The 18,715-nt window shown below is 51.0% G+C and overlaps 1 long non-coding RNA gene, 1 other non-coding gene and 1 pseudogene across 2 annotated transcripts; 1 reads left to right on the forward strand and 2 right to left on the reverse strand.

Moving 5' to 3' along the window:
- Window positions 1-63: 63 nt before the first annotated feature.
- On the forward strand, window positions 64-3,005 carry LOC140694423 (uncharacterized). The gene is made up of 3 exons (XR_012070069.1): window positions 64-502; window positions 649-711; window positions 2,939-3,005. It is a non-coding gene; the product is annotated as an uncharacterized lncRNA (long non-coding RNA).
- LOC140694417 (eosinophil peroxidase-like) lies at window positions 972-10,973 on the reverse strand (annotated as a pseudogene).
- A 3,481-nt stretch (window positions 10,974-14,454) lies between these two features.
- LOC140694571 (U6 spliceosomal RNA) lies at window positions 14,455-14,559 on the reverse strand. The gene has a single exon (XR_012070163.1). It is a non-coding gene; the product is annotated as a U6 spliceosomal RNA (small nuclear RNA).
- Between the last annotated feature and the right edge of the window lie 4,156 nt (window positions 14,560-18,715).

The raw sequence follows: 18,715 nt of genomic DNA on the forward strand, positions 1-18,715 counted from the left end.
CTGATTTTCTGTTCAGGTCGCTGGCGTGGCTGAGGTATTCTCTTCCTTAATGCCGAGGCCCCCATGCCGCTGCCTTTCCCAGTCCCTGCCTTTTTGTATTCCAGAGTGTTTCTTTTGATTCTCTAAACTCAGCCCCCGGGAGAGGCTCAGAGGCTAGTGCCAACTGTGTCTTGGCAGCACTCCTTTTAAACATCTGGAGCAAAGCATGGGACTGAGGTCATGCCCTCCCCAGCCCAACGCAGAAACCAGCTTCTGCCCTCAGCGATGCTTTATTGGTAGAAGCAGAGTGTGCTGCCCACCTGCAGGCTCCAGGGAAAGACCGTGGGTGGAGTGGCTAGAGGCTGGGACTCTGTGGCCCCCGTCATAGGCAGGGGTCAGGGACAGGCTGGGAAATAGAAGAAAGTGGCTGGAAACCTTCCAGATGACTCTTCTTGCCAGGTCCTGAAGGCCCCTTGTTTGGTTCGCAAGGCCTTGCACCTGGAGCCGATGTGCAACCTAATAGGTAAGAGGCTCCTTTAGGAGGAGGGTTCAGTGCTGCTGGGAGCCCGGCTGTCACTCGCAAAGAACCAGCTCTGAGCGATAGCCAGCAAAAGCATCAGCAGGAAACGGTGGCCCCGGGGGAGAAGGTAGCCTTGTGGTCTTCCCCAGGTTCCCCCGTCTCCAAGGCCAGAGGCTCCGATGGACTCCTGCGGAAGTGGCACAGGTGGGCAGGTAAGGAACTTGCTGGATATCCAGACATGGAGCTGCTTTTAGGGTGTTGGATCCTTCCTGATTGCTCCCCAAAGTCCCAGGGCCCTAGAATTAACTTGTCAGCCCAGAAGCTAGTGTCCACCAGGAAAAAATCTCTAGAGACAAGATCTGTTGTTCTGCTTAGAGGCCTGAGAGGACTCAGCCATCCTGTCCAAGGAAGGATGTGCGGGCCTGACCTAGCACAGGGCTGTTGGAGGGGGGCCTCCCTTTACCTGCACAAGCCTCATGTGCCTCTCCAGGCTGACAGGTTCAGTCTGGGGATGGAGTTACAGTTCACAAAGCCCAGGGGGTAGGTGTTGGCCTTGAAGATGTCCCTTGGAACAGTGGTGATACCAGTATTGTCACACACAATTCGAGACAAGGAAATCTGGCGAAGGGCCTGGCGCTGGCGCTTGGTGAAAACACCCCGTTTCTGCCACCAGAACCTACAAGACGGGGGAGAGAGGTGGATGAAGTTCGGGGGGAATGAATAGGAAGGCGCACCCGCTGTGTGCTGGGTACTTTACATACATGATTTCATTCGCCTGTCCAAAATCCCTGCAGGAGAGGTGTGATTCTCACAGAGGAAGACTCAGGTTCAGTGGTCAAGTAAATTGCCCAGGATTAAATGCACAGTAATATACGTGGCCAGGGCTGGATTTGAACCCAGGTAAATGCCAAATCCAAATAAGGAGTCAGGTCTTAAACCTCAAGCTTATTGGAGGAAAACCAGATTTAGCCCTTTCTGCGTGTTTTTGGGATCAACCAGCCTGGAACAGTGAAGCTGAGAAGTCTGTCTCCTGGGTTAAAGGTGCCTGTACCTCAGGCAAGTAGTCTCTCTCCCTCTGACCAAGCTCTCCAGGGAGGAGCCTCCTGGTCTCAGATCTTGGAAGAGATGAACCTAAAAAGAGTACTTTCACTGTTTTTCAAAAAGTTGAAGCATAGTTGATCTACAGTGTTCTGTTAGTTTCTGGTGTACAGCTTAGTGATTCAGATATATATATATATAAACTTTGTTTCATTGTTGAGTCTTGGAATTCTAGTGCTTTCTGCCCTGCATCTGGGGCTGGTCCCTTTAGGGTAGGGTCACTTACCTGTCTCCATTTCGGGCTCTTGTAAACTGGTTCTCAAAAAGACAGGCCAGAAGAGGCCCCACTCGGGCCCCTGGCAGAAGAGGCTCGGCGATGGCCCCAATCCAGATGTCAATGTTGTCAGGTGTCCCGTACAGACTCAGGAACTTCCGTGCCAGATCCCGGTTATTCAGCACCTGGCTAAGCTGCGCCAGATTCCGGGGCTGGGAGAGTCTGCAGAAGCGCCTCCACGCGTTGTACCCTGTAGGGAGAGGGGACAGAAGCCGTTTAGTCTTCCCTCTGCTGGTTCCCATTAGCTTCTCTCCACGATTCCTCCCAAGAGAGCTCTGTGGTCAGGCAGTATTGAGCAGAACAAAATCCCTGCTGGCAGAAGAGGCCTTGAGCTTTTCAAAGACCAATTCACTCCCCTCTAATTTTCAATGTGAGCAGAAAACCACGCTTTCTGTCTATCAAACGGAGGTATATACTAACGTAAAACACTGTTGTAACCAGCATTCACAACCACAATGATATTATTATTGGGCTCATGGCATTAATTAGACACAAAGAAGACAGTATCCAGAACATGAAAGACACTCAGATTTGTAGAATGAATGAATAAATGAATACATAAGTGAACAAACAAAGAAATGAACAGCATAGATACAATGTATCTGCTCAGAAGAGGACCACATGGTCTTCTTTTTATATAAATGAATCCATTTATATAAAAGGTCCAGAATAGGCAAATACGTAGAGAAAGAAGATTAGTAATTTTCAGGGGCTGGAGTGAGGATGGGAAGTGCCTGTTTTTTTGTTTTTTTTTTTTTAACATTTTATTGTAGTATGATTCCTGTATAGTAAATTACACATATTTCAGATGTACAGTTTGATGACTTTTGATAAATGTACACACCAATGAAACCACCACCACAATCAAGGTAGCTAACATTTCCATCAGGGGAGTGCCTGTTATGACCAGGTTTCTTTTGTGAGTGATGGAAATGTTCTGATATTAAATATGAGGCACAACTCTAAATACACAAAAACCACTGAATTATATACCTTATATGGGTGAATTTTATGATTTGTTAATTCTCTCTCAATAAGCTGTTAAAAATTTTTTCCCACCTACTCAGAAACTTACAAAGACCAGCCATACTGATTTGTCAGCTATCAGGATCCCACACCAAGACCAAGTCATAATATGGTGGGGACCATCAAGATAGGCGATAGCTTCTTCATAGCCTAAAGAAACAGGAGTCCAAAGTCGTCCTCCGAACTACAGCTCACAAATACCATCCCCCGGCTGAACAAAGGAAAACCGTATGATGTTCCACCATTACTAAGCCCTGCTGTGTGAATCTCTCTCAGGACCCTCCCGCTTCTGTGAGGTACTTTGTAATCTCCGTGTTACCAGTGGATATTTGCTGAGCTTGAGCAGCTGTGACTTTTCCAAGGTCACCCCCTCTTTGCAGTGGAGTTCAGATCACAGTTTCCAATTCCAAATTTGGTGTTGGAATTGGGACGGGATTGGAGGAGACTGCAAGAGCTAGGATCAAGAAAATATTTCTGGGACAGCTTGGCGGGATCAAAAACAGTGTGCCAGTTTGGCTGGCTAGCAATCTCACATCTCCAGCAGGGGGCGCCCACAGGGCTTTAGCCGTCCCAGGCACCCAGGCGTAGGGAAGGAAGGAAACTCAAGTTCTTGAGTGCCGGCTATGTGCCCGCCAGCTGCTGTGTTAGGTGCAGGAGGAATTGCCCGCACTTCATTATCATCGGCCACAGAGAAGCCGAGGCAGATGGGGCCTCAGGTTGTACCGAGACAGAGAAGTAGGCGATGGGGAGGGGGAGAGACCAGCAAAGCGGGGGCCAGTCTTTCCATAACATCGTGGATTGAACAGGGGAAAGAAAGGAGGAATCTTTAACTTGACTGGAATTTCACTACTTCTTAGTTCTGTGGCCTTGGGCCAAATTACTAGATTTATTTCCTCAGCTATAAAAATGGCTATAACAGCTACTTCTCAAGGTCATCGGGAGGACTAAAAGAAATCCATCAAAGTTCCTAGCAAAATGCCTAATTTTTCTTCTTTCCTGGGGTAGAACAGCCAAGACAGTTTTAATTTTACTCCACCTGTTCCCTGCCTCTCAGAGCCAGGAGCCAGCTTCTATATCCTTGCAACTTCCTCCTTGGAACTTGCCAGGGTACTGGGGAATGGGGTAGCTCTCCCCTGCCTTTGAAACCTACTGTTTTTTTCTACTTGGAAAGTCCTAATCTCCTTCATTCAGCTCCTCTGTCCAAGTCCTGGTCCTGTGGCGACCCTAAAGCTAGAAACCCCACGGTGGATGAAGAAGATACTGAAAAGGAGGTCCTCAGCCTCAGGCTTGTGTGCCTCTGAACCACAGCACATCCCGGTGACAGTCCCAGTCAGAAAGGAACCCTGGTCAGGCAAAGCCTGAGAGGAGGGGAGGCAGCCCCCTCACCTGGGAGGCCGTGGTCGCGGCTGCGTTGCATGTTGAGGGCTGCCAGGTCCAGCCCAATCCTTCTGACTTGCCGAAAAAGCCGGTCCCGGAGCTCATCCACTAACATGGAATCTTGCCGGTTCAGCTTGGCAGGGGTGGCCATGAGGCCTCAGAGGATGGGGTCAATGCCACCTGGTGGTGGGAATATGAGCAGCACAGATTGGACCAGCCTCTTGGAAGCCCCTGAATCACATGATGCTAAACTAGCTCAGAGCTGGACAAGCCAGTCACTTAAATTCTATGATGTTTGTATCAGGAAGCAGTGACCCAGGTGGACAGGAAGGGAGCTGGAGCTGGCAGGGAAAAGCACCCTCACTTCTTCTAGAAGGAGTGGAAGGAAGCTCCTTTCTTTCAGGACCACAGCCACCAGTCTGACATCAGTCTCCTCCTCTTTTAGAAATCCTCTAATCCTGGAGGGGATGGGGGCACGTGACGAAGGGTCTTGGTGACACCCGCCCTGTTTTCACTGCCCGTGACCTGAGCAGCAGCCTGGCCTCCTTGCACTAAGCTGGGCCCCACCCTGACTCCTGGCTGCCTCTGGAAAACCCAGGCACCTTCGTGCACGATTCGCCAGCTGGCGAAGAAGGCAGAGCTGAGTGGGACCCGTGAGTTGGGCGCCGAGGCCCGGTACTGGCTGTCCAGGCGGAACATGAACGGCTGGAGCATGGTGTGGCCGAAGCGGAAGGCCAGGGTGAAGACGTTGGCCACCCGGGGGTCTACATTGGAGCAGTACCCCCGGTAGGGGCCCAAGGTTCTGCTGGCCCTGGCCCGGCCCAGAACCAGAGGCAGAAAGTCCCGGAAGGTGATGATCTGGAAAAAAGATGTCAGAAGATCATTACCTTAGTGGCCCCCACCCCACGTGCTTGCCTTAGGGCAAACCTTTTGCTTTTCGAAGCCTGCTCAGACATACTAATTCTTTATTGGCATGGTGTCAAATGTGGCCATGTTGATTTCCCATTGTCTGATGGAGACACTGAAGCCCAGAGAGGGTGCGTGACATGGTCAGGGTTACAGGTCTGATCTCAGGAACATCCCCAATCAGACCTGGCTGACTTGGGGCACATCCCTGAGGATGTGTTGAGGAAGGTGGGAGTCACTCCCTCAGATGGCTTCTCTGGCCAGATTGCCTTCTAGGGGATGCTGGGACCCAGGCTCCCTACCTGGACCATGGCCCCCAAGATCTTGCGGGCCTCCTGGTACAGCTTGTCTCCAGTCCACCGGGGGTTCAGGCGTCTCAGCTCAGTAGCCAGCCGGTTGTGCTCTCGCACAAAGAGGGTGTGCGTGGCTGCCAGTTTGGGGGTTTCCGTTGACCGGGTATCACCTTGAAAATCCCAAGATCAGAGTGAATAGAGCTCTTCCCACAGAAATGTCTTTCTGCTAAGGCAGACAGAGCTCTGGGGACTAGAAAGAGGTGGTGGGACTTTGTGACCTGGGCCAAATTTCTGGCCTCACTGGACCTCCATCTCCTCAGCTGTGTGGTGGGGCTCCACCAATGACCACCCTCCTTCCCAACACAGCGGGCCAGGACGGGGAGGACTGTGGAGTCCTGGGTCCCGAAGTCCCTGGAACGGGTTTGGGGCGGGGGGGGGAATCACAGGGCAGCTGCTGGGTTTGGGCGGGAAAACCTTTGCCTAATGATTCTGCTCTGCAAGATGACCAGATCCGCAGCCAGTGAAGGGACACAGTGACTAAGGGGCCTTGCCTTTGGGACTGTGGGTCCCCCTGCCCCATGTGTTGCATCCCTCTGCACGGTCTGTCCCAGGGGCTAGACCTTTCCCCAGCTTTGGGCTCGGTGTCATGCTGCTCTCCCCAAGGAGCCCCAGGGAGGGAGAAAGGAGGAGGGCTGGGCAGAGCCTGTTCCTGTCAGCAGACTTCCTTCCATTGGCCGGGAAGGAAAGTACGTTCCCAAAGGTGGCCTTACACACAGTCACTTGCTGGCTTTGAACTAAGCTCTTTTGCACGTGGTCCTATTCAAACTACTCAGTTTCAGTAGACATCTCACAAAGGTGCACGCTGCGCTTGCCAGCAACAAAGAAACATATGATCCTTAAAAAGGGGCTCGAGATGACTCCCTGCGAGGGAGGTGGTGGAGCAGAGTGGAAAGAGCCCAGACCTGGCCACTGCACTGACTTGATTCTCACCGTGGGCTCTGCCACCTGACCCTCTGCTCTGGAGCACATCAGTTACCGTCCCTGAGTTTCTCATCTGCAAAACGAGGGTGATAATAGTGCCCTCCTTTCAGGATTGCTGTCAGGATTAGAGATGGCACATTTAAATATCTGAAACAACCAGGAGCGATGACCATCATTATTATGACCAGGACCGTGTGGGGGAAAACCCTCAGAAGAGTTCAAATTATGCATCCAGAAGAAGGCGGCAGGTGACAGTGACTAGCAGCAGTGGAAGGGAAACTAAAGAGCGTAAGGGAAGTTAGCCCCAAGAAGGAAAAAAAAACCAGGTGAAAGTAAAACTACTTTCAGGGAATTAAAGAGGCTATTGCTGTGTGAAAGAGAGAGAGCGTTTTCTCTGAGGTCCCAGAAGCATGATGAAGAGCAGCAGATAGACAGTAGATCAAAATGAGGGGGACCTTTCCGACAGCACTGCTCCAGATAGACTTCTAGTGGGTGAGTCCGTTATCACTGGAGAGAGTCAAGCCGTGATCTCTGGCCACACTTGGGTCACTTGCAAAGGGACTCCTTCCAGCATACTGATTCTGTGATTACTGTGCACAGATCTGCGCTGTGGTGTGCCAAACACTGAGTTATGGAGCCATATATCCTATCCTATCCCACTGTGGCTTCCCAACCTGGAACCCAGGGACTGGCTGCTTCCTGGGGTGACCCCCCGCCCACTGTGTCAGACCTGCCAGGAAGCAGGGGATGCGCGCAGAGCGGTTGGTGAGGAGGAGGGGTCATCGTGCAGGTTGTCGAAGGGCAGCAGGGCCCTCCCGTTGTCCTGGAAGCGCTGGTTGACGGCCGGCAGCCCCAGATGGTTGGTCCGGTTGCGCAGCCGCAGGGCAAGGGAGACCTCGCTGCCGTACAACATGCTGGCGTCCACGAAGGAGGTGAGCGCGTTGATCTGGTTTCGGACTTTGTTCCTGTTTCGGGGGCAGGCGGGTGCCGAGCGGAAGAAGGGAATGCAGTCACGCTGGTTGCTGATGCGGGGGTCGTTGGGCGGGATCTGCGGTGGAAGAGGAATCTGTGACACTGGGGCTTCTCACGAGCAAGCTGCCTCCTCCTGGTCATCCCCCACCTGCTTCAAAACCTTGCTCAAAACTCCCTTCTTTCAGGAAGCCCTCCTTGACTCACCCAGACTCACGGTGCTCACCAGGCCATCTGAGCATCCTTAGCACTTTGTGTCATAGAGTCATGAAAGGTTAGAAATGCATGAGGCCTTAGAGCCTCATCTTAAGGATGGGGAAGCTGAGGCTCAGAGAGGGGAAGTCACAACTTGTCAGCAGGAGAGGAGGGGTGAGAACTAGTTCTCCCAGCACATGAGCCTGTGCTCCGTTCATTCCATTTAGTTCGACAGGTGTTTCCTAAGCACCGTTCTGTGCTGGGTGCTTCAGAGACCGGGAAAGCCACCAAAACTCAGGGCAGGTTGCGGGAAGCTGGTAATTCAGTCAAAACAGACACCCACGTAGAGTAATGTAACTGTGAATTGAGGCAGCATTTGCTGTGCTTGGTCTAAGTCAAAAGCTAAAGGTGTAATAGGATGCTGGGGAAAGCTCCCCTGAGGACCTAGAGGAAGGAGCCAGCCAGGGCCCCCACACATCGCATCCCACACTAATAAGGGCGAGTGAGTGTGTGAGTGTGTGCACGGACCTCCCCTCCATCCCCAACAGAGGCTCTGCTCCCAGGAGTCCATCTTTCTTCCCCAGTGTTCCACACTATCATTGCCTCTCAGCATGCACGGTGCTCACAACCAGATCCCAGGAACTGGCAAGAACTGCAGGACCTCGGACCGCCCCAGGAGGGAGAGAAGGGCAAGAGCTAAGAGACTCTAAAGGCTTCAAAAAAAAGGCAGCAGCCCAGAGGCTTCCCCTGCTGGAAGCAGACCCATGGGTCAAGGCCAGTCTCAACTGCTTCCCTTCTGTGAAGCCTGCACTGAACCTCCTGGCAGGTTGCGCCACCCCCACCCCTCAAACACACACAGAACCAGGAGTCTTCTTGTCTCTGTGTGATATCCCAGCATCACAGGCAGTTCCTTAATGCTCCAGTTCCCCAGTCCCAGCTCTTAAACTTAAACTTAAACCTTAAGCCTATGACACCATCACCTGGGGGTGGAGGCCACACCAGGGGCCCGGGAGATTAGGGGAGGGTACCTTGATGGGGAAGCAGGGAGGCAGCTGGGCACAGGTCCTCTCACAGTCAATGCCTGCAGTGAAGGCCACCCTGGCTGGGGACTCGGGGGCGAAGTCCAAGTCGTGGTCGATGAACTGGCCCCACTGCATGAACATGAGGGACCGGCCCCGGTCGGAGGTCAGCCTCTCGCTGGGGAAGCGCACGATCTGGTTGGAGACGGCCCAGACCTGGTGGGGAGGTAAGTCAGTGTGGGGCATAGGCTCCTGACCCCTTGGGGTGTCAGAGCCAACCTAGGACTCGGGATGGCAGGTCACCCCTGCTGGAGTTAGCGTATTTTTGCATCCTCTCCAGCCCTCTTCTCTCCTATTCTGCTCAGCCCTACCTCCTGTGTTGCTGTCATTCCTACAAGAATGATCTCTGGCCTGGCTCCTGATGATTCCAGGAGTAAAAGGAGGGGGAGGGGCCAGGTTGGCTGGCTCAGACCCCACCTGCTCCTCCAGAGTGGCAGATAGATCAAATTGATAGAACAAGTTATAGACTCGTGGATAATTAGATGGTAGAATTGATCGACAGATGCAAGGACTGGTTGCTAGGTGATGGATAATAAATATGGAGAGAATTGGATAGATGGAAAGATCAATGGAAGAAAAAATAGTAGATAGATGTTGATAGATGGGTTGATGATAGATCGTTCTGTTACCATATGAATAGAAAATGGATAAATTGTTAAATGTGAAACAGTTTAGGTCAATAGCTAGAGCTACATTAAGGTGCATTGCTCTTTAGTTTAGCAAGGTACTTTGATACTAATTTTTCCGGAAAAAAACGATACTGTAATGGCTGGCATTACTTTATCACATCTTATATGGATGTTTATACCAAGGACTTTATTAAATAGTCACAACAGCAATAGGAAGTAGGTTTTACTGCCATTTTACAGCTGAGGAAACTGAGACTCAGCTGGAGTCACCCAGCCTGCCAGCCATATAGCCCAGATGGGAGCCCTGGCAGGCTGACTGTGGGCTGTGCTTTGACTCCCTGCGTTTAGAAGAGATGGGGCATCCTCTAGACCCTCAGCCCTGACTCACAAGAGGGAGGAGGAAGCCGTTGCGCCTCTTGCTGGGGGTCCAGCCGAAGGGGAGCGACACCCCGTCCTCATACTGGGCTGGCAGCCAGCGAGCCAGGGCCTGGTTGGCGGCCCCCAGCAAGGGTCTCCTCCTGCGGCGGTGGGTGGGCTGGGGTCAGCAGGGCTGGGAAGGAGGGGAGGGAACAGGGCAACCCCAGGCCAGGTGCCACCCCAGGCACCCACCTGTTGTTGCATCTCCCAGTGATGGTGCTGTACTTGTCACTGCACTGCTCAGCCTCATCCTGGACAGCGCAGCCACTGGCCTGGGACAGCAGCCGCAGCTGGGGTTTCGTTAGCACGTCTGGAGGGGGAGGGGCAGCGGGCAGGGTTCTAGCTCCTTCTTGACCTAGTCTGTTCTGTACCTCCCACCCCTTTCTCCTCTCTCCTCCCAATGCCCCAAGGCCACATGCCCTGCACTCCCGCCTGTCTCCCTTCCACTCCTAGGCTGGGGCAGGCCTGGGGCGGGGAGCTCAGTGGGGTGCACAGTACCAGTGACATTGAAGGATCTGGACTCCTGGAATTGCAGCTTCTCCTCCAGCAGCCCCAAGGCCACGTGCATATAATCAGCAGCCCTCACAGCTATCCTGGTGGCCGCTACTGGCTGTTTGAAGTAGGACAGGAGGTCCATGGGGCTGGCCAAGCCACTGCGAAGGCGCTGCTTGATGCTGCCCAGAAGAGGAGGAGTGAGGGCCAGGAGAAGAAGCAGACCCACCCAGCAGGGCCCCCACCGTGGGCAGTGGGCAGTCAGCACGGGGGAAATAGACAGAAGGCTGGACGGAAGGGAGGCTCTGCACTGACATGGCACTGCCCCAAGGTGCCCAGGGGCAGCTGATGGGTGAGAGGCCCTTGGCTGGAGTCCACCCCCCATCAGTGACCCTCCCAGGCCCACGCAGGCCCTAGACCCACGCAGGCCCCAGACCCAGGCCCAGGCCCACCTCCTCTCAGTCTGATTGTAGGCAGAATCCACCAGCAGCTTGGCCTTTGTTATGCAGCTCTGAAGGACTGAGGTGTCCACCGCCCCAGGGAAGGCTGTTCAGGGGGAAGGGGACTCAGGCTCCAGGGCAGCCACAGGCCCCTCAGACCCAAGTCCTCCCCGCTCCATTGCCCCTCTCCTTGGCCGCCCGAGGGGCTACTACCTGGGGCTGTGCCCTCACAGGGCTGGGCCAGGATGAGTGTGGCTAGGACCCCCGCCAGGGCCGGGAGCAGCTTCATCTCTGCAGTGAGACCCCAGCCGCAGTGGGGTAAGCGATCACCCTGTGGGGGTCCCCTGCTCCCTTCCCGTGGCCTCTGAGCTGACCTCTCACTTCCTCCTGCTCTTCTCTGGAAGGAGCTGGGAGGGGACTTTTATAGCCTGTTCTGAGGGAGGGAGAGGAGCCCTGGGCGTCAGAAGCCCAGCCTCTTGAGGTGGGGCTCTGGGACTTCCCTCTCATTCTGGGGGGAGTCATGGGACTGAAACACATACCCCCTCCACCAGCGTGGGGTTGTTCTTTCCCCTCACCTGCTCACTCCTCTTTGCTGTCAGGTTCACTGATGTATTTGTCCCAGGGCGCAGAGCAGCACCTGGAACACAGAGGGTCATTCAATGAATCTTAGCTGGATGATTGAGGAGTCATGTGAGCCTCTGAAGACTGTGCCTGGTCCTGCCACTAACTAGTTGTATATGGTCTTGGGCAAGTCACTTCCCCTCTCCAGGCCTCAGCTTTCACATCCCTAAAATGGGGCTTGGGCTAGATGATTGGCAAGGCTCCTCTCCTCCCCAACAGGAAGCTGGGGCTGCCTTCTTGTTGTACCTCCCATACCCCCAGAATAAGGCGTGAGACTCAGCAGGTGCTCAATAAATTGGTTAAGGGAATGAATGATGTAGGATCAATGATTGATTGGGTCTCTCTTCCTTTCTCTCTGTCCTCTTGGCTCTCTCCAAGATGCAGGCAAAGGAGAGGTGATGGCGGAGGGAGGGCCTGGCAGTGAAAATCAAGGGGGTATCTCATAGGCCATTTGGGGGGTACAGTGAGATGTCACGGGGGAGCACCCAGCAGAGGGGTGGCAGCAGGCCTCCATCCAAGCCGAGGGCCTGTCTCGGGCTTAGTGCTTCTCCATGTGATTCTTCAGTGCGTGTCAGTAGCACAACACGAGTGGTGGGTGTAAATTCTAACGTGCTCTGGGCTTGGTCACCAGTAGCTCCCTTGGTCAGCAGGGGAGGCTGCAGCAGTGGGCTCAGCCCACCTGGGCTTGGACTTGGCTCTGCCCCCGCCTGCACTGCCTTGGCTCATCTCTGTTTCCACGTCTGAAGGGTAGCACGCCCCCAGCCGGTCCTCCCCCCGGGGCCCAGGCCTTCACACCCCTGGCCTTTCCTCCTGGTCTCCTCCCCTGGGTGAGCCCTGCTCGTCCTTTGCCCCAACCCCATCCTGCTCTGCTTGGAGGGCACTCACTCGTGTCTCTGCACTCGGCCCCAGAGTCACCCCGCTGCGCCCTGTGGTCCTCACCCCTTCTTCAGGTGGATGTGTCCATCCCTTCCCCAGTGCAGACCCCGTACTTGCTGAGTGTCTTTGCCTCCCACCCTCTGTCCCCCGTGCCCGACCAAACCCAGTCCCAACGCCTTCCACAGCCTCCTCCCACACCTCCACCACCGCCCAGCGGTTGCTCTTGTAACAGCCCCTTCAGCAATCCCTTTCACAAGCTCCAGCTGAGGGCCTGCCGATCTTATCTCCCTATCTCCAGCAGGGGCCCCTCTCCTGTGCCCGGATGGGGATGGACAGTCACCACGCAGTCGCTGAAAGCCCACTGAATTCCTTGCTGCTGACCCCCTGCATGGCCTGGGGAGATCATACCACTCCCTGGATCTGTTTCCAGACCAGTGAGATGGGGACAGTGGCCTCATGAGGAGAGAGGTTGTAACAGTTGTAGGGCGCTCCTCAAATGTGCTGGCCTCCCCTGCCCTCGGGAAGCCAGATGCCCCCAAACGTTGGACGGTGGGGTAAGCCAGGGTGGGGTGTATGTAACCCAGGTCACTCTCCTTCCAGGGTCCCCCCAGAGAGGACTTAGACTGAGCCCGGCTCTCCCCCCAGTTCTTCGGCAGTAGTGAGGTGTGCCAGGGTTTTGCCACAGCTGTGGGACAATCTTGAGATAGAACCTGGGCTCTAGACCTAGCCCTGCCAAGTTGACTGATCTCTTAAGGAAGCGGGGGTTGGTTCATTGACTGCTCAAGGTGGTGATGAGAGGAAAGCAGAAAGGAAGTGGCCGCTATGGGGCCCTGCACAACCAGTCTATGGAGGGCAGTTTCCCAGGGCCGCAGGGCTGGGCGGGCAGGCAAGAATCAAGCAAGGATCAGGCAAGGGAGAAGCTGGGTCTGCCGCCTGGCTCTCCTGCCTGCCCGCGGGACCCTGCCCCTACGCCCCAACCACCTCGACCCTCCACGGACAACGTGTCCTCCCCCTTGTCTGCTCCAAGGCCTCTGCTGATGATGCAGGAAGGCTCCCTCGGGAGCCACAGCACTCAGCACCCAGGAGCTTGTTGAGAGCAGTCTACAAGGGTGACTGAGAGCTGGCCTGCGTCCCAGGCCCAGCGCCGTCATCCGTCTGGGCAAGCTTCTCAGCCTCGGAGCCTGCCTCCTCACCATTGAATGGAGGTCCTTGCTCTGTTTACTTCACAGAGCGTTTATGGGAATAAATGTGAAACGCTACCAGGGCCTGGCACACACAGCAGGCACTGGACGGTGTTTGTGTGACAAGCTTTGATTGTTGCTCCTTTACTGAGCTGACTCCAGCAATCACCATCAGGTTGATGGTCAGCTTTGCAGACCATCCAGCCTCATGTGCCTGGGAGGAAGGAGGGCAGGAAGATAGGAAGGGAGGCCTCCAGGGTCAGGGTCGTTTAGACCCTGGTCTCCGAGCGCTGTCAAGGCGGAGTGGGCATGCCTTTGCCTGTGCCGAGGCTGTCGGAAACTGAGCGGGGCGACAGTGATGGAAAGAGAAGCCCTCTTGGGACCCTCCAGTTTGGGCACCTGCCCCATCTCCGGCTGTGACCATCACTGGGGGACAGGACTGGATACATGTGGCCCTCACTGGGTGAGGTGAGCAGTTGACAGCTGCTTTTTCTCTGTGCTCAGGGTCAACCACACCCAGAGACCAGATGAGGGGTGCGGGCAAGGGCTTTTCCATCACACCCACTGAGACCTCGCTGGAGAGACTGTCCTAAGCGTTGCCCAGCAGTGACCTGGAGTGTTTGATATAGGAGCAGATTCGTTTCTGATACCTGATCCTCTACAGAACAAAATTATTTCCAGGAATACTCATTAAATGATACAAGTAATAATAATGGCTAGGAAGGAAATGCGCGGAAGTTCTCTTTTATTAAATTTGGACTCAATCATGCCAGTAAAGAAATAACAATAAAATACCACAACATAAAAAGGAAAAGAGTAGGGGAGTAGTGGATGAATCCTTCTTAACTACATGAATGTGTTTTAAATAAAAGGAAAAAACTACATATTGGTGAGTTTTAATATAATATCAGTACAGTTTCTGTTTTCTTGATTCTTTCTCTTTGTTTGATTTTGTTATTACTTTTTTTTTTTTTTGGTCAGGGGAGATCATTAGATTTACTTATTTATTCTTAGAGGAAGTACTGGGAATTGAACCCAGGACCTCATGCGTGCTAAGCATGTGCTCTACCACTTGAGCTATACCCTCCCCTGTTTGCTTGTTTTTAATGGGAACACTTCATGAATTTGCGTGTCTTCCTTGACCATGGGCCATGCTAATCTTCTCTGTATTGCTCCCAATTTAATAAGCAAGCCTTTGATTCATTTTTTTTAGTGTTAAAGTAAACAAACATTTGGAAGACTAAATCTCAGTGTTAAAGATACTCGAATTCACTAAAATATTTATATAGTAATTAAATTTTGCACTTTAAAAATAGTGCATTTCACCATTTGCACCGTTTCACTGTTTTAAACCTTGAACACAAAGTATAATTCCAGGGGGGCTGGGGTGTAGCTCAGTGGTGGAACGCGTCTGGGTCCTTGTACATGTTCCCTTTGCCTGACTAACTTTACTCATCTTCACAACCCAGCTGAGACCTCACTTCCTCCAGGAAGCCTTCCTTCATTCCTTTCCTGTTCACCTCTCAACCTGATTTGTGTTCTGTCCGCAGAGCACCCTGTGCTGACACTTCTCTCCGCACACACTGGTCTGTGCTGAAGGCACGCTGCCACTCAGTCCACCTCCTGGACTGGCCACAGAGCCCTTTGGGGGCCCCAGGCCCGATCTTGTTTGCAGCTGTGGACCCAGCACTGTGGGCCTGGCCGGTGCTCGGGAACGTTTGTGGAACATGAATGAACTGCACCGTGTTCTGGCTTAACTCCATGAATCCACACACCCTCTTTCATCCTGGACAGGAGAATGTGTCCTTTCCCCCACCACATGAGATTTCCTCTTCTTTCTCCAGGTGACAATTTGGAGCTCCCAGGGTCTTGACCCAGAAAGTCCACACAGGTGAAGTGGGGCACGGATTGGGAGCCCCCATGATGGTGACCTGGAGCCTTCGTGTGGGCACTAGGTGGGACCCGTGACTCTCCTGGTGCCAGGCCGAGGGCCGGAGCCGGAGCTGCGAGTGATACAGGCAAAAGAATGTGGGGCGAGAGGATGGCCATGTCCCAGGTCTCAGTTGAGTCCCTGGGATGTACCCCACCAAGTGTGGGTCCTTAGCTTCATGCAGGAAAGATTTCAAGAGCGAGCCACAGTTGAGTGCAAGTGGATTTATTCTGGGAAGAGGGTAGAGATCAGTGGCAGAGCACATGCCTAGCATGCACTGGGTCCTGGGTTCAATTCCCAGTCCCTCTATTAAGAAAATAAGTAAATAAGTCTAATTACCTCCCCCTCCAAGATTAAAAATAAATAAAAAAATTTTAAAAGAAAGTAGATTTATTCTGAGAGATGCATAATCCACAGAGTGCGGGCCATGTCAGAAGGTGAGGGAGCCAGAGGCAGCGATGTACGCTGTTGCTAGATTTTATAGGCTCAGTGACTTCATTTGCTAACAAGTGGATTATTCCAACTACTTTGGGGAAGGGGGTGGGATTCCCAGGAATTGGGCCACTGCCCACCCTTTGACCTTTTATGGTCAGCCTTAAAACTGTCCTGGCACCTGTGACAGTACCATTTGGCACGCAATTGTGTTTCAATGAGTGTATATTGAAGCTCAAGTTTTATTGGGAGTTGAATCGTTCACCATCTTGGTGCTAACTGCTGTGTCTTTATTTTAGTGGCTGTACCCTGCCCCCTTCCCTTCCCTCCTGTCTCAGTTAGAGTGAGTGCTGGTCGAGGGATGTGAGAATCGACAGCCCTCTGAGCGTGGCAGCCAGGGGCTGGGACGTCAGAGTGGGATGGCCCAGGTGCCTGAGAAGCTCGGCTCCCTGCGAGGCCCGTGTGAGCTGTTCCCTGTGGATGTGGAGTCCAGAACCCGCTGCTGCGGATTAAGGTGGTGTCTGTTAGCTTTCTCTACTGTAAGTTTGTAATTAATAAGTAATTTGTAGGAAGGTCCTTTCAAGGCTGGATTTATCCATTCTGTTTCTCATAACTTTCACCCATTGGTTTTAGCACGCATTGATGATTTTCTAACTGTGTTATTATTTATGTATTTATTAGTTGTTATTCTACTGTAAGAAAGAACTTCCCTTACTCTGCCAATTATTTATTTATAACTATATGGGCTCATGGGTTTTTATGTTATTCAGTGGGATATAATACATCACTATTGTGATTTATTTGAATGTTCATATTGTTCCTTTGAACTGTCTCCTGTGTCTTTTTCACATGTCCCCATTATTCTTTAAGTACTTCCATATTTTCTGGTTTCTAAAGATGTTCTAGACACATCTTGTACTTTCTCTATCCCATGCCTGGAATCAACCTTTTCTCCAAGGAGCCCAGGTTCTTTTTATTAGAATATAATATTTAGAAAACAAGATCTGGGCTTGAGATGTGCCAATTGTTATTGGTGTGTCATTTCTGTTAGGTTATTTTAGCAGATGGAGCTGGGAAATGTATGGGTGTATATTTTGCTTTCTCTCTCATATGTATATGTAAATGTATATCTATATCTATCTATCTATCTGTCTATCTATCTATCTATCTATCTATCAATCTATCTATACACTGATACTTTCAATTCCAATTCAGCAAAACAGGGTACATTTTAGTATCCCCCCTTTTCATACCTGTACTCATCCAACAGTGAGAAACTTAGCTCTCATAGTCCTCAATATATTTAATCATTTGCTCAAGCCTGGTATATACAAGAAGGTAGTTTCAAAGTTTCTAACTCATGTCTCAGTAAAAACCTTACCTGGTTTCTTTCTTTAAAAAAAACAAAACAGATCAGTTTATTTTCTGAGCACAGTTTTAATGATAATATGACATCACCAACAGCCAATCAGAAAAGTCTCTGGTGTTGGATGTTCGAACACCATTACATATTTATGGGTAAGCACCAGAAAGGTTTCAACCCTGTGTTACATTTCCGTGCTTACTCACTTCTTTTTTTAATTTTAATTTTTAATTTTAATTTTTTCATTGAAGTATAGTTGATTTACAATGTTGTGTTAGTCTCTGGTGTACAGCAAAGTGATTCAGTTTTATATATATTAGATTCTTTCCTATTATAGGTTATTACAAGATATAGTATGTAGTTGCCTGTGCTGTATGGTAGGACCTTGTTGTTTATCTATTTTGTATACAGTAGTGTTTATATGTTAATCCCAGATTCCTAATATATACCCCCCAACCCTTTCCCCTTTGGTAACTATAGTTTGTTTCTATGTCTGGGAGTCTGTTTTGCCTGGGGTTTAAATGTAAGTTCCAAGCCTCCAAAAGTGGGATCCTGGTGAACAACATCTCAGTTTGCTCTCCCAGAGTCCTGGAACTTAGAACCTTTTTCTTAAGTGCAGTTGCCAAGTCTTAACCCTCATCATTTGGTTATAGACTTGTCTGAAGTTGAAGGTTTGCTTCCTTGAATCTCTCTCTCTCTCTCTCTCTCTCTCTCTGTCTCTCTCTCTCTCTCTCTCTGTGTGTGTGTGTGTGTTTATTTACTTATTTATTAAAGTATAGTCAGCTTCCTTGAATCTCTCATTACTGCCTATTTTCAGTAGTCCTCCCAATCCCCTAGTGCTGCATTGCAAGTTATTTTTGCCAGAGTTTCTCCATATCTCCTTCAGGTCTGTGTGATCTTTGACACCATTCACTTCCAACTAAGCCCTGACAGACCAGTACAAGAAAGAATTGGTAGTCTCTTATTATTATTGTTCTTAAAAGATAAATTGAACTCTGTGTGTGCATTCAAGCACATGTGTCTCTCTGTTTGTGTGTGTGTGTGTCTGTGTAGAGGAGGGTGTGGATGTGTGTGTAAATGGTTCTTTGACAGGCACCTAGAAAAGTCAGAGTTAGCAACTATTGCCAAAACCGTTCAGTTGTATCAGCATTGCAAATTTATAGTATACTCAGGTAATTTTCAGAAGGCTTTTTTTCCAGGAAAAAATTACATTATTTTGCAGCATCATAAATTGCTGTCTTTTTTTTGAATACTAACTATATGTAGCTTTCGAATGCTCCATCTCACTTTGAAATGTCAAAGTCATCCTTCTGAAAAGTCACACAATTAGGTCAAATATATTGCCTAATAAAAATCTTTCACCTTCTCAATGAGCACTGGGACAAAAATAAGAGGCCTCTAAGAACCATTCACACAGGATATGGGTTAGATCTTCTAATTTGAATATCCAGTATTTTAATAATTCAAAATCTATTTTAAAAATCAATCACTGCTCTTGAGGAAGACACAAAAGAGACAATATTCCATTTAAGACCGTGAACTCGGGAGTCAGATAAAACTAAGTTACCTAACTTTTTTACAGTTCAGTTTCTTTATCTGTAAAATGGGTATAATAACAGTACTTCACTTGCAGGGTT

This window comes from Vicugna pacos, unplaced genomic scaffold (assembly GCF_048564905.1).
Source record: "Vicugna pacos unplaced genomic scaffold, VicPac4 scaffold_21, whole genome shotgun sequence".
Classification (NCBI taxonomy): domain Eukaryota; kingdom Metazoa; phylum Chordata; class Mammalia; order Artiodactyla; family Camelidae; genus Vicugna; species Vicugna pacos.